Source organism: Pagrus major, chromosome 14, assembly GCF_040436345.1.
Source record: "Pagrus major chromosome 14, Pma_NU_1.0".
NCBI classification, from domain to species: domain Eukaryota; kingdom Metazoa; phylum Chordata; class Actinopteri; order Spariformes; family Sparidae; genus Pagrus; species Pagrus major.
The window spans coordinates 16,360,312-16,373,766 of record NC_133228.1 but is presented as its reverse complement, the minus strand read 5'-3'; the positions used below and the strand labels follow the sequence as shown (position 1 = coordinate 16,373,766).

General features: G+C 40.3%; 1 protein-coding gene across 1 annotated transcript in view; it reads right to left on the bottom strand.

Annotated features, from left to right (window-relative positions):
• The window catches only part of exoc4 (exocyst complex component 4), a 117,384-nt gene that overhangs the window by 58,716 nt on the left and 45,213 nt on the right, over positions 1-13,455 (bottom strand). The window lies entirely within an intron of this gene.

Sequence of the window (13,455 nt, the reverse complement as noted above, 5' to 3'; positions counted from 1 at the left end):
CTGCTATCTTTCAGTGTAACGAAGGCTTTTGCCAGCCAAAGTCCTGGAATGCTCTCATTACCTCAGTGCAGTTGCCAAGGGAGCCAGCGTGATATTCAATACTTCTGTTTCCCATCCCTCCAATCTCATTTACACTTGACACCTGACATTTGCATAATGGCCTCGCTCCATCTCCTATCTACTGAAATACAGTGTGAAGGTGAGGTAGTTATATTGCGTGTGTGTGCGTGCATGTGTGCTCATGCTTCTTTGGTTGTAATGGGTACATATGCATGTGTGTGTGTGTGTGTGTGAGTATTTGCATGTGTGTATTTGTATGTGTGTGTGTTTGTGTTTGTGTTTGTGTGTGTGTGTGTGTGTGTGTGTGTGTGTGTGTGTGTGTGTGATGCAGGCAGGGGTTAAATGACTTCCGTCTTAATCTAGCTCATTAAGCCTGCAGAGAGCTCTGAGTGCACCACATTGGCTGATTTGGGACAATTTACGGAAATGCTGGCAGGAACACGTAAATGCGCACGCTAATCAGGGATGCTGTGACCCCAATCAGTCAGGGACACATATTAGGGTGTCAGGAAAATTAAAGACGAACATGAGTCTTTGTCTTTTTTAAGCAGTGTGAGATACTGGTGGAGTGCTATGAAAATGGCACTCTGTCACAGCACTGAAGTCTTGCACCAAACTGGTCTGTTCATTCATCAAAAGTTCTGGCAGAAATCTGACTCAGCACACGCGCACCACAGTGTGCACCAACACCTCTGTGCTGTCCTGATCAGGGAGGAGCTGCAGCAGAATATTCTTACGATCACAATCTAGTAAATCAGCCTAACTGACTAAAGCTATCAGCGAGTAAGCCTCGACTAAGCAACCTTTCCGAATTCATTTACTTCATTAAATTCACTAAAATCTGTAGTTTTCCCTATGGACCTCTGAGTTTGCCCATGAAAATTAATTAATTAATTAATTTCCACACACCGTCAAGCAAGAATTTAGATGAAAACATTAGGGGAAACAAGTTTTGTTTTTAATAAACTCAATGCTGACAACGTGTGGGAATATACAGAATTAATTGGTTTTGCATTTTCCTACAATATGCACTTGTCCACCAGCTGTGTATTAGAATACATATATATCAACTTGACATTTATATTAGAACAGTAATCTGGGTTTATAAGAAATCTGATCAACAGGAAATCTGATATTCTGTACTTACTTTTGTGCAAGTTTAGCTCCAAAGCACCACCAGTTAGCTTGCTAACACTTTGGACAAGTGGCCAAATGAAACTCACTGTTGCCTTGAATAAAATTACAGATGTCTCTGGGCTTGAACATTGTTGATAATGCAAATAGTTAAGTCCTTTTAGACATTTTAATGCAGAAATTCAAAACTATAATCAAAAACACCATTGCTACCGAAGTAACCGAGAATCTTGGGTTTGCCTAACTGGGCAGGTTTAATAGGAAAATAATAAACAGGACATGGTGACGTAACATTACTGCACTGACCTGCAGCCAAAAACACTACTAGCTCAAAAAATAGTAATTTTTTGGGATGTTTAATTATTCTTGAAATATGGTTTAACATGGTAATGGGTCACAAGCTGTGATACAGCTGTTCCATTCATGGAAGAGAACCTCTTAGTGTATATACCTCACCATGAAAAGAAGATCAGTGGTTAAACTCAATTAAGTTAGACTCCAGATCTGCACTTTTTGGGTATTCAGACTTCAACAGGCCCGACAACAATACATCTGCACTCATCCCCCCATTAGAGAGAAGAAGTAGAATTATGCAGACACAAAAAACACATCCTACATACTCATACTCATACACACACACATGCACACACATTAAATAAGGAAAGATGAACAAACTCAAATACCCATACACAGAGTCTCTCCTGATGAAACCATTCTTCTCTGCACACCTCTGCACATATTACAGAAATAATCTCTCTCTCTCATAATATACCAATTTGTCACAAATGCTGTGCCTCGAATATTTATCATGATATCTTTATGTAGCACCCCCCACGAAAAAAGAGAAATAATATAATCCTCCCCCACATCCCTTCTAGCCAGAAAGCTAGTGAGCTCGAGCTGAGTGAAACGTTGTACTTAGCAAATTGCATTTGAAACCAGGGGGGAATAAATACTACAGATAAAGACTGCTCTAATGTGCTCAAATCCATTAGAAATCTCATATTCACACATAGCTGAAATCACATTACAAGACGCCCCTAATGTCATTTCACAGGGTTTTTCCACCAGCATTTGCTGCCAGGGTGAGACACTAACATCAAACATAATGGATTTTCGCCTTTTCCCTTCTCTCCCCACCTCCCTTCTGTTGTTCGTTCCCCTCATACAGACTGTTCTGTCCTGTCCTCTTCTGTTGTTGTGGATGTGAGGTCTATTTTGGGGTGGATGTAATGAATTTATCCAAACAGTCTTACAGAAGAGACCTCTCACAGATAGAGGGGGGTGAGGGCTATGGCGAACGTGTTACACTTTTGCTTCTTATCAGCCCTGGAGGGGAGCTCGCCGGTTCAGTGTTGCTACACTTTATTGCAAAAGTGTTTCTATCCCTCGACTTCCCACGCTTCACTTACTTTACTGAAAAACAGGAGAGCAGGTGAGGCAATGTTGAAATACCATGTGTACTTCTGCTTGTTGGGATAACTTTTAAAGTGGAGTGATCGACATCTCAATTGATTTTTGTCCTCTTTTGAGGAAAGGCTCAAAGTCTTGGAAGGGGATGTTTCACAGATGAGTATTTAAATTCATAACCGTAACCTCCAGATAACTCATGCAAAGGGAGGAGAGGAGAGGAGAGGAGAGGAGAGGAGAGGAGAGGAGAGGAGAGGAGAGGAGAGGAGAGGAGAGGAGAGGAGAGGAGAGGAGAGGAGAGGAGAGGAGAGGAGAGGAGAGGAGAGGAGAGGAGAGGAGCTCGATAAACAGACTCAATCAGAGTCTGCCAGTTTGACTTTTCCACTGGTTGAACACTCAATGGGCACACCACGACTCCAGCATGACTGGTCGGGGATGAAACCATCACTGATAGGGGAGGAAGGACAAAAGGGGAGAAATATCCATCTCTATTAAAAATGTATGTCCTGTCCTTTGCAGAGTTTTGGTCTTCCTCTTCCTCTCACAGTTTAGGTCCAATATGATTCAATTTGAGGACATGTTTGGTTTACATATATATCCAGAGTTAGAAATCTGAAAGAAGTAACCCGACTGAACCAGAATGTTTTTGAGAAAATAAATATTACGTGAACACCAAAGAGATCCTTCAAAACTACAGGAAGATGAGCAGATGAAAATGTACAAATCGAAGACAAGAGCAGCAACAAGAGGCTTTTTATGCTTCCATCCAACTCTTAGTGCGACATGAGTCAGCCATTAGCTGGACAGCCCAACAATAAATTAAAGCAAGCCATGTAGTTAGAGACCACAAAAACAACAAATCATAAGCTTAGTTAGCCTGTAGACCTTGACATTTCCGTCACAAACATACAAAAAGGACAAATTTCCTCCTTTTATTTTCCAATTATTTACTCTGAAACACTGTCTCTTAGAAATACCTGGAGTCTGTTTAGTAACAATTGGATTAGATGCTGCACTGAGTCGAGACCATCTATCTTTGAAAATAATTAACTATCCAGAAAGATGGACTAACTTATGTAACCACCAATTAGGAGATCACAAACACTGCTTTCAGCGGGAGTTGGAGAATTTTAATGAGGTTTAATGACTTGTTGATTGGTTGCTGGGGTTTGTTTAGAGAGGTACACAGGGCAGATGTGCTGGGAAGAGTTTAAAAAACAAACTGCTTCAAACTCTCTCCCTCATCAGCCCACCTCTGGTACACACTGTGTATTAAACTACAGTAACAGAAGTGTGTGGATACATGTGGATGTGTTTGCATCTGTGCAGGCTGAGGTTTGTGTGTGCATGTATGCTTATCTAAAGCTCCCCTCAACAATCAGCCAACCCCCACTCCAGCACACACCCACACATCCGCACAGGTTACTTCAGAAGCCCAGCCCCAGACAGGGTGAGCAGATCAATCAATTACATCTCTGCTCCAGCAATCAAACAAGGTTATTATCAGGCAGCAGCTCACCGACCTGGAAAGGCCTGGCCAATCAAAGGCTGCTGTGATGTGGGGGCTGGCGCTCGCTCATGTGACAGTAACACAGAGTGGCAGCTCATGTTGTCAAGGGATAGAGGGATGGAAAGAGGGAAGACGGACGACTGAGGCTGAATTCAAAGGAGAAAACAGAAGGAAATGTGTGGGACAGCAACAAGAGAATATCTGTAAATCAACCATCTCCGGTACTCTGTCTTTACCTTGACATTATTCTCAGACGGACAGGAGAAGATAAGAAACACAGAATACAGTTCTTTATAAATAGAGTATATGGTTTTTTTCAGGATTTCAGCCTTCAGAGGGGAGTAAAACCCTGTCCCAGTTTTCTATCTTTGCTTGGCTGATTACATCCCTGAAAAATGCAGGAAATGACAAACAGAAGAGCGAGAAGAGAAAGTAACACATGTTGAAAACATCTCCACATTGTGGCTCAGTAATTCTGTTCTTGGCTGCAGCTCCCTCTGGTATTCATTCGATAAGCATTAAGGGCATTCTGCCTTCCCACTGCTGTCTTTTCATAGCAACAGGTCTGTAGAACCATATTAGGTTTAATTAAATTATCATGCATTCAGAAAATTGAGACTTTCATTTCATTAAATTATTGTTGGTAACACAATATACGAAAGACACACACGCAAACCTACAAATCTCCAGAGAATACAATCTAATCTCTTTCAAAAGCAGCCAATCAGAGACAATCAGGCGCTGTGGGGAAACAACATCGACAGGGACAGCATGACTGTGTGAACATCTGTGTGATTATGACCTGGTCATCTGGAAAAGCTTCAAAGACCTAACCATGTGTGTGTGTGTGTGTGTGTGTGTGTCTGTGTGTGTGTGTGTGTGTGTGTTTTGTACATGTTTGTCTTTGTGTCCGGGCACAATATCTACGTCTAAACTGACCAGGCATCAATTCCCAGCATCCCCTATTTTTCCCCACACGGACCTAAAACCACAGGGACTTTCAAATCCGACTTCATAAGAAGTCGACTGCTGAGCGTTCAGACAAACTAGACCCCCTTAAGCTCCAACTGACGAGTGTCTGCTTCACATGAGTCTGTTGGACAGGTTGCCCTGGGAACCGAGTCTGATTCCATTATGGGATGGATAAACACAATCAAAGAGTTTATCCACCTTCTATAGCCAGAGAAAAGACCCCCGCAATGATGGATCTAATCTCCTGCACAATATCTGGTGCTTGTGTGTGCTTGTGTGTGTCATGCCCACAGTGTGTGTGTCTGTCTCTGTGCATGCGTGTGCTTGTAAGACATGAGGAGATTGAAAACTCTGCACCTCTCTAGAAAGTGGCTGAAGTTGCACTTTTGGAAAGCGATAAAACCAGCAGTATTATTTACAACATGGTGTGTGTGTGTGTGTGCGCGCGCGCGTGCATTCCTGCGTGCGTGCGTTCATTCGTGCGTGTGTTGTCCTGTGCTGAGGGCATCAGAGAGATAAAAGAATAAAGATACGGCGGTGCTGCAGCAGGTGACAGGTAGGAGCACCTGGCAGATTCATAGCTAACTGGCATTGTGTTCTGCAGACATCCAGCAGCTTTCCACCTCTGTACACTCCTCTATTTTCCATAAATCTTCTGCTGCTCTGCCCCCTTCTGTATTTTTGTTTTCCACTGTTGGTCGTCGTTTTAAATTGGTATGGTATAGTTATAGTTTTATGTAAGTTACTACTAAGTAGGAGGGAATTGGGTGTTTACAATAACACAACTGTACATAGGCACATGTCTTTGCAAATCAAACAGCCTGTCGCTTCCTCCAACTTCCTTCACCTGGGAAGAGTTGTGCAATGTCTATACTATGAGCAACCAAGTGTCCAGTTATATTGTTACCAAGTTTCCATTGAAAGTTGAAAGTTGAGGCACGCTTAACTTTGACAACGTGTCACTCCTGTCATTTTGTAGCTTAATATTGCTGGCAAGGGCTGCAAATAACAATTATTTAGTTATCATTAATCTGACAATATTTGTCACGATTAATAAATCAATTGTTTAAAAAATAGTAGTTGTAAAAATAATAAAAAAAATTAAAATGCTAATCATAATTTCCCGGAGCATAACACAGAATGAATTTGATTGTGGCAGAATAACATACAGTCCTACACTGATTTATTTTGAACTATCACAAAGGGGAGCCTGCATCTTTCCAGTCTTTACAAAATCCTAAGCGTGTCATCATGGCTGAAGGCTTGGCTTCCCCATTGTATCCTCCACAACAAAAGAGTTAAATCCAATGTGTGTAGATACTATGGATCAGAACTAAAAAATGGCAGGGAGGTAAGGTGCTCACCAGTTATTTATCTTTCAATTATGCAGGGGAACCCAGTGATTTATGACATATAAAAAATGTGATGTTTAACAATGAAGATAACAACTCCCATGATCCCATGCTACCAACTTTTATTGTTTTGTTTTGATTGAGAGACCCCTAGAGGCAGGTATTGCACACACTGGATGTTAGTAATGTTATTTCCTAACACCAGCCTTATATTAATGTTCCTCAAGTTGACACTGCTGGTAACTTTTGCATTTAAATAATTTAGGGTACTGTTTCATGTTTTGCACAAGTAGACACACACACCAACGACACAAATGTCTTTCTCAGAATCTCTGATCAATGTTCCCACACACACTGGTTACACCCAACTGCTCACTAGTTTAGTTCCTTGCCATTCTCCTCTTTCATTTCCTCCCCATGTACTGTATATTACAGATGTATGAAGAGTGTGTATGTGCACATAAACAACTTGAATTTAAAGCAGGCTAACATGCCACCCAGCTTACATGCAATATAAAAGCCTTTCTATTCCTCTGCATTTTCTTTCTTCTTCTGACTTATCTCACTCTATTCTCATCCCACCTGTCTGTTTGCTTCTTTTATCATCTTTTTCTTTGTGTTTTTCTTTCATTGCCTCCCATCTGCTCTCGTCTCTCTGTTGTTGCTGTCTTTCTTCTGCCTTCTTTATCTCTCCCTCTCTCTCTGACCTTTCCAGTGTAAAATCCTCTCTCCACCTGATTCCCAGTTTTTAATGGGTGTGGGTTAGAAAAGGAGAGGGCGAAAAAGAGGAAGAAGTGCTATTTACAGAGGAAAATCCTCCTGAACGAGTGAGAAAAGATTAGAAAAGAGAGCAAGGGCTGGCAGAGCAAAGCAGTAAGCGCATGTATGTGTGAGCAAGACTTAAGACCAGACGACTATGCTGCATTTTAATAGCCTTTCCGCAGACACCTCTTTGAGGTGGACTACAGATGTTATTGTTGAAGGAAAACTGTAGCTGTCACCAGTAATTATAAAGCTGCTGCCTGACTAAATGAAGGTCGGAGTTCAACCACAAATTATTTTTGCCATTTTCAGTTCTGCCACAGTGGGGATTATCATGTCTGAAACAGGTCACACACACGATACATCAGTAGGCAACTACAAACACCCATCTCGTCAAAATAACCCCGACATTTCCGATCTAACCAATCTTGTTGCTGGGATGAATTTGAAAAGAAATCTGATTCAGTGCTCTTGCTCATTGCCTCGTACTGGTAACGTTCATGCTGCCTAATAAGCTGCCTAGTGGATCAACATCATAAAAGAGTAATTGCAGGACTTATATGGATCATAAATACCTGAGTAATGGCTGCCATTTTCCATGTTGCAGTAGGGAGTGTACTGCAGCACTACTGACAGAGAAAGCTATAATCGAAACTTGTTTTTCTGTCTGCTCATCATTCAACATAAAACATGGAAACATGCAGACGTATAGGCTTCCAACTGCTTGCTTCGCTGTTTTGACAAACAGCTTCAAACTTGATATGGATGTTTAAACAGAATGCGCACTAAGCAATGGTCCATGGAAAGAAAAAATAATCATGCCACAAAATCACCATAATGATCTTTTAATGCTTAATGTGTTCCCCTTACTGAATTATGATATTTCACCATGAGCTCAGGGACTTCTAATTTTCAGTTATTCAACATAGCAAAGTCTTTTTCTCCGAGAAGTACTGGACTTCAAAATGTGGAAAATCAAAATGTTAAAAAAAAGGCCATCTCCCTGGACGTAGTGTTTGAGAATTCCACAGTGCAAGTCTCAGCTAAATCATTTGAGAAAGCTCAAAAACACAAAACTTATTTCAAAGATACTCTATTTCACCTCTAACTCTTGCTCTTTCCATTTGTCTTGGGTCTGTGTGTGCTGCTCAGGAGGGGAGTTAATGAGAGTGTGAAATTAGTGCAGAATCATGGCGTGCTTCGCTTTCACCACAGGCTACAGCGGTGGGAGGCAGAGCCCTTCTGTCCTTTTCCTGTCATCTAGCTTTCTATCCGCTCCTCGTTCCTTTCATCGCTTGCTCCATTGTCCTTCCCTCTCTGCTTCCCCCGAGCGCTCTCTGTCAATCTTCAACCTTCTGACTCTTTTCTCTCCCTCGCACTCTCTCGCTCGGCCATGGACACTCACAGCAGAACAGACTTCGTGGAGACCTTGTATGAATTCAACTAACTGCACATCAACATGAGTACTTTTTAATAAGCCAGTTCTGCGATTCAAACGAAGAGCTCTGGACTCAATAGAATGTTAAACAGCAGTGAAGTGACCAACCAAGTACACCTCCTAGCCTGATAATAACTAAACTTTCACCTTCAAGGCTTTTGCATTGGTTACAATTACATTTGACTTATTAATTAACTTAGACATGGATTCTAGGATGTACCTGCACACACATAAACACACACTGCCACACAGACACAGACATCTACAGGCATGGCCATGCCTGGACATCCTGTGGAAGGTGAACAGGGAGAAATTAGGGGCCCGCGGAAGCTTTTCAAAATGCCAACCTCGTCCTGAGCAAGGGGTGTAAATACCACCCAAATGTCAGCAGGAGACCCCACGAGTCAAACTAAATTGGCTGCTACATGCACAAACACTCCCCCACGTCTGCCCCATATTGTGTGCGCGTCTTTAAAGACATACATTCTCTGCTCTGACAAGTCAGGCTGGATTGCTATACTTGTGAGGGCAGAATCAATCTTATTCAATCACTTGCTGCTTCAAGCACAGTAGACAAGAAGTTTCAGCTGTCCTCAGCCTCGCCAAAATAAAATTCAAACATGTTTGCTTGTGGTCACAAACTGAATAAATGACAAATAGATCGAATCAAAAATCAGGTAAGCACATGCACATTTTATATAATAATATGAAGTATATAAAGAGGAAACCAATGTACATACTGATTGCAACTGCTTCAGGAGGGCATATACCCTTGGGCAATATAAATATCGACAGAAAGACAAACATGAGCAATAAGTACATTAGAAGAGTCCACACCACACTAGCCCCCTTCTCATTACAATCCATCCATTTTCTGGCATTCAGCCAGGGCTACACTGTAGTGGCAGCAGGCCAACCAAGGTAACCCAGATGTCCTCTTCCCCATCCACCTCCTCTAGCTCTTCCTGGGGGAGCCCCAGGCTTTCCAAGACCAGGTGGGACCTATAATCCCTCCAACATATTCTGGATCAGATATTCTTTGGCTGCTTTTAGACATTCTGTCCAAAACAGAATAAGTAACAAGCCACAAGCTTGGTGCAGCCAAATGCCCAAATGCCCATGACTCCCTGCAGAGAGCAGAGAAACAGCTCTCACTTGGGTTATACTTAAACTTGATAGCTCATGGGAATGGTACCTCAGTATTCCTCTCTTTAGGGAGTATAGTGAATAAAATCGTCGTTCTGACATCTGAATTACCTTTGCATGTCTAAGTCTGGCTCTCGTTGGGTTACTTGGCTTCAATAAGCATGACATACATTTTTTATTATAAGCTTATCAGATGCAACATTGTCTGAACCATGAGTGGGGTACTTAATATGACATAAGATGGAATGGTAATACCTGCAGGGAAATTAGATTAATGCGCCAGCAGAAAGTGATATTCAGTGAGGCGAAAGGATCAAATGTAATCACACAAGTAGAGAAGAATAAGAATAGCCTTACTTTTACATCTGAATAAATTCCAAATAGTGTGGAAAAACTTGCTGAAATTAATATAAAGCACATTTAAGCTGATCTGACAAGTCAAAACGTGGGTTGACACATTTTGATCAGATTATTGTAAAATAAATATCCAAATACAAATTTAGGTTTTAGATTTCCGTTGTGGAAATGTATGCAAATTAGCAGATATTTAATGAGATAATGCATCATTTGCTTTATTTAAACAGAAAATTGAGGAAAACTTGTAATACCAAAATAATTGTCTTAGTAATCAATCAACTACTGAAGTTTTATGGTGATATCTTCACCTGTAGTGTCTTAATTTCTTTCTAAAAATGTATAGAACTTTACAAGAATAATGGCCTTTAAAGATATGTGAAGTTATTTTTCTCATACCCTGAGACAGAAATCTCCACTTCAGTAGCACTTAGACACACCAAACTTTCCAATTGTATTCGTATCTATATGCAGAAGGTTTAAAATGATCTATATTTACAGAAGGTTTGCGTTCATTTATCATTCATACCCTGATCTATAAAACATTTTATTCCTTAAAAACATGTCGAAAATTGTTTTTTTAATCAAAAAGTCCCTCTGTAACCCTTTGATATTGATATGCAAACCAGGGCATATATAATAAGATCATGTCTCATTTGATATTAAACATGACATTTCAGAAACTTTCTAATATAAAAAGTAATTGTCGTAATGTAAGTAATCAACTGGGGAAGATTCATGGCCATATCTATGAGAGTAAACTTTTACCCTATTTACCTGTAGTGTTTTGCCTTGCTGTGCAGCAGAGGTTACCATGGCGATCCATGCCAATTAAAAGTGAGCCACCTGGATACCGGAAAACCTGAGTCAAGCCCTAAGATTGCTGGATACAGCCACAAGATGGAATCCACACTGCTCTAACAATACAACATAATATTTGACTCAACAAGTACACAACCAAGTAATCAATGGAATGAAGAACGAAACATTTCGGAGGGTGTCATTTGCAGATGTTATGCTTCTTTGGAAACCAGATACAAGCAAAGATTTGAAAAACAGACATCCAAGAACTAAATAAAGAACAGAAAAAAAAGAAATATTCGACAATCAAACATTAAGACCCTGTTGACTCATACGCAGACATACAGCACTGATTTCCAGTGCTGCAACCCCCAACTGCTTCTGTCATTAAAGCTGCCATGAGTTGCATGGCTGGCTGCAGGAGGTGTAGTGATCCATCAGCGGCGTGCCAGAGCTTCGCCATTAGAAAACCATCTGCAAGAAACAGCGCTCCATTGGCACTGGAAGTCTAGAGAGGGCAGATCGGAGGGAGGGAGAGAAAGAGGAGAGAGCCCTGTGTGCAAGGCAGTTTGGTGTGATTGATATGAACCATTACAGACAACATGGGAGAGGTTGGCAGAAAGCTAGTCACCGTTTTATTTTTGGTCATTTGTTCAGACAAAAGCTTGGCCAGGCCCACGGTGAGCAGGGGTTGAACGTCAGAGAGAGAGGGAGAGTGTGCAAGAGAGAGGGACTGAGGGAAAGATTCACGGCAGAAGCATCAGAAAAGGGACATGAACACAGGCAACCATCTGCAGAAAAAGACATTAAAGCATGCATAGACACATGCATCTACACTCACAAACAAAGACGTCCTTACTCTCTGAAACCAGTAATTTGCTTTCAAAGAGCATCGATCAATCAAACAAAAGGTAACATGACAACTAACAATACAGCTTGGGTTAGTGGGGATGTAATGAAGAGCAAAATGGATCTGATAGATGAAGTGCAATCTAGCTTAATCTAAGTGAATGGGCTGATTTTCTGCGATTTCCATACTGTTCAGTAGACAGTCCGACATTTTGTGGTCAGGGTATACACATAATTGCCAGTATGCTTAAACAAAATCATCAGGGAAAAAAAATAAAAATAAAGCATCTGTTTGGTATGGAGTGCCATTTAAAAATAAATAAATGAGTAAATTTAAAAATGTGTAAAATAAAGATAAATAATAAGAATGTAAAAAATATAAATAAATATATATTTTATAAAAAATGTTATTACAAATTGTCTTAGACAAAATAATTACATTTTACAAATAAAACAATATACTGAAAAAATATAGTAATTCAAAATAAAACATTTGTATAAAATATATGAATAGATAGATGCAGAAATAAATGAACAAGCAAATGTGAAAATAAATACACATGTTTATAAGTAATATTTTATAATTTGTTAATTGTCTTTAAATTTTGACATTTATTTATTCTTTTAATTATTCCTCTTTATATTTCGTATTTACTTGTTTATTATTTATAGTTTTCCACTTTTGTTTTTCTTTATTCTTGCAGTTTCATTTGTTATGGCACTCCTCGGACTTGCATTGTCTTTAATGGCTTTTTTTCCCCAAGTTTGCCTGTTTTTACTGACTGTTGGATGAAAGAAACTTAGTAGAAAGAAAACAGCAAAGCAACTTAGCTACCTCATAACACAGTGACAGCCCAGATGGCCTGTGTAAAGCTATAGCTCTCCACTGGCTGAGCATTCAAGATACTTTAACAGTCAAGACATCTGTTAACCTGCCAGCTTTGTACAAATCTGAGGGATAAACAAAGTGGGTTTTTTTTTAAAAAAAGGCACACTTATCCTGCCTCCATGCATTAAAAATATGCTCCACGATGTTAAAATTGTAGAAATGTATGCCAAAGCACCATAGTGTGGAAGTAGGAAACATCACTGTTTAATGGATCCAAGAAGGTAATGTATCACTGCTCGGAGGCAAATCCAATTAAATTGCTTCACTATTAGATTTACACAATTCGCCTGGGACCAAAGCGCTGTATAGAAAACTACCAGACATACAGAACATCATCACAAAGACAACCCTTCACAATACTCAAATTTAATGGGAAATAAAAGCGAGGGTGGTAGTCGATTCCCAATTCCTGGATGGTATCAAGAAAACATTTTGAACTGAAAGAACAGTATATTACATCATGTTTGATTTACGATATCCCACTGAACATTATAAAGGCCGAAATCGATAAATGGTCGCTAAGAGGCCGTGTAATATAATTAGTTTACATTTTACTGGTATTGAGTCATGTCCCAGCCTTCATATGTCTTGAGTGGCTTGTCCATCCCTCTCTGATAGACCAGGATGACACTACTGGCCCTTTCACACGTGAACCTCTTAAAATAACTGGAAACTGTGCAGCCTGTTCCAGTAAAGACAGCAGGTTCTGTCATTTATAAGCTTCGTTTTAATCTGATCCGGTTAGGTCACGTATTGCTGGCAACAGAAGTGTCATACA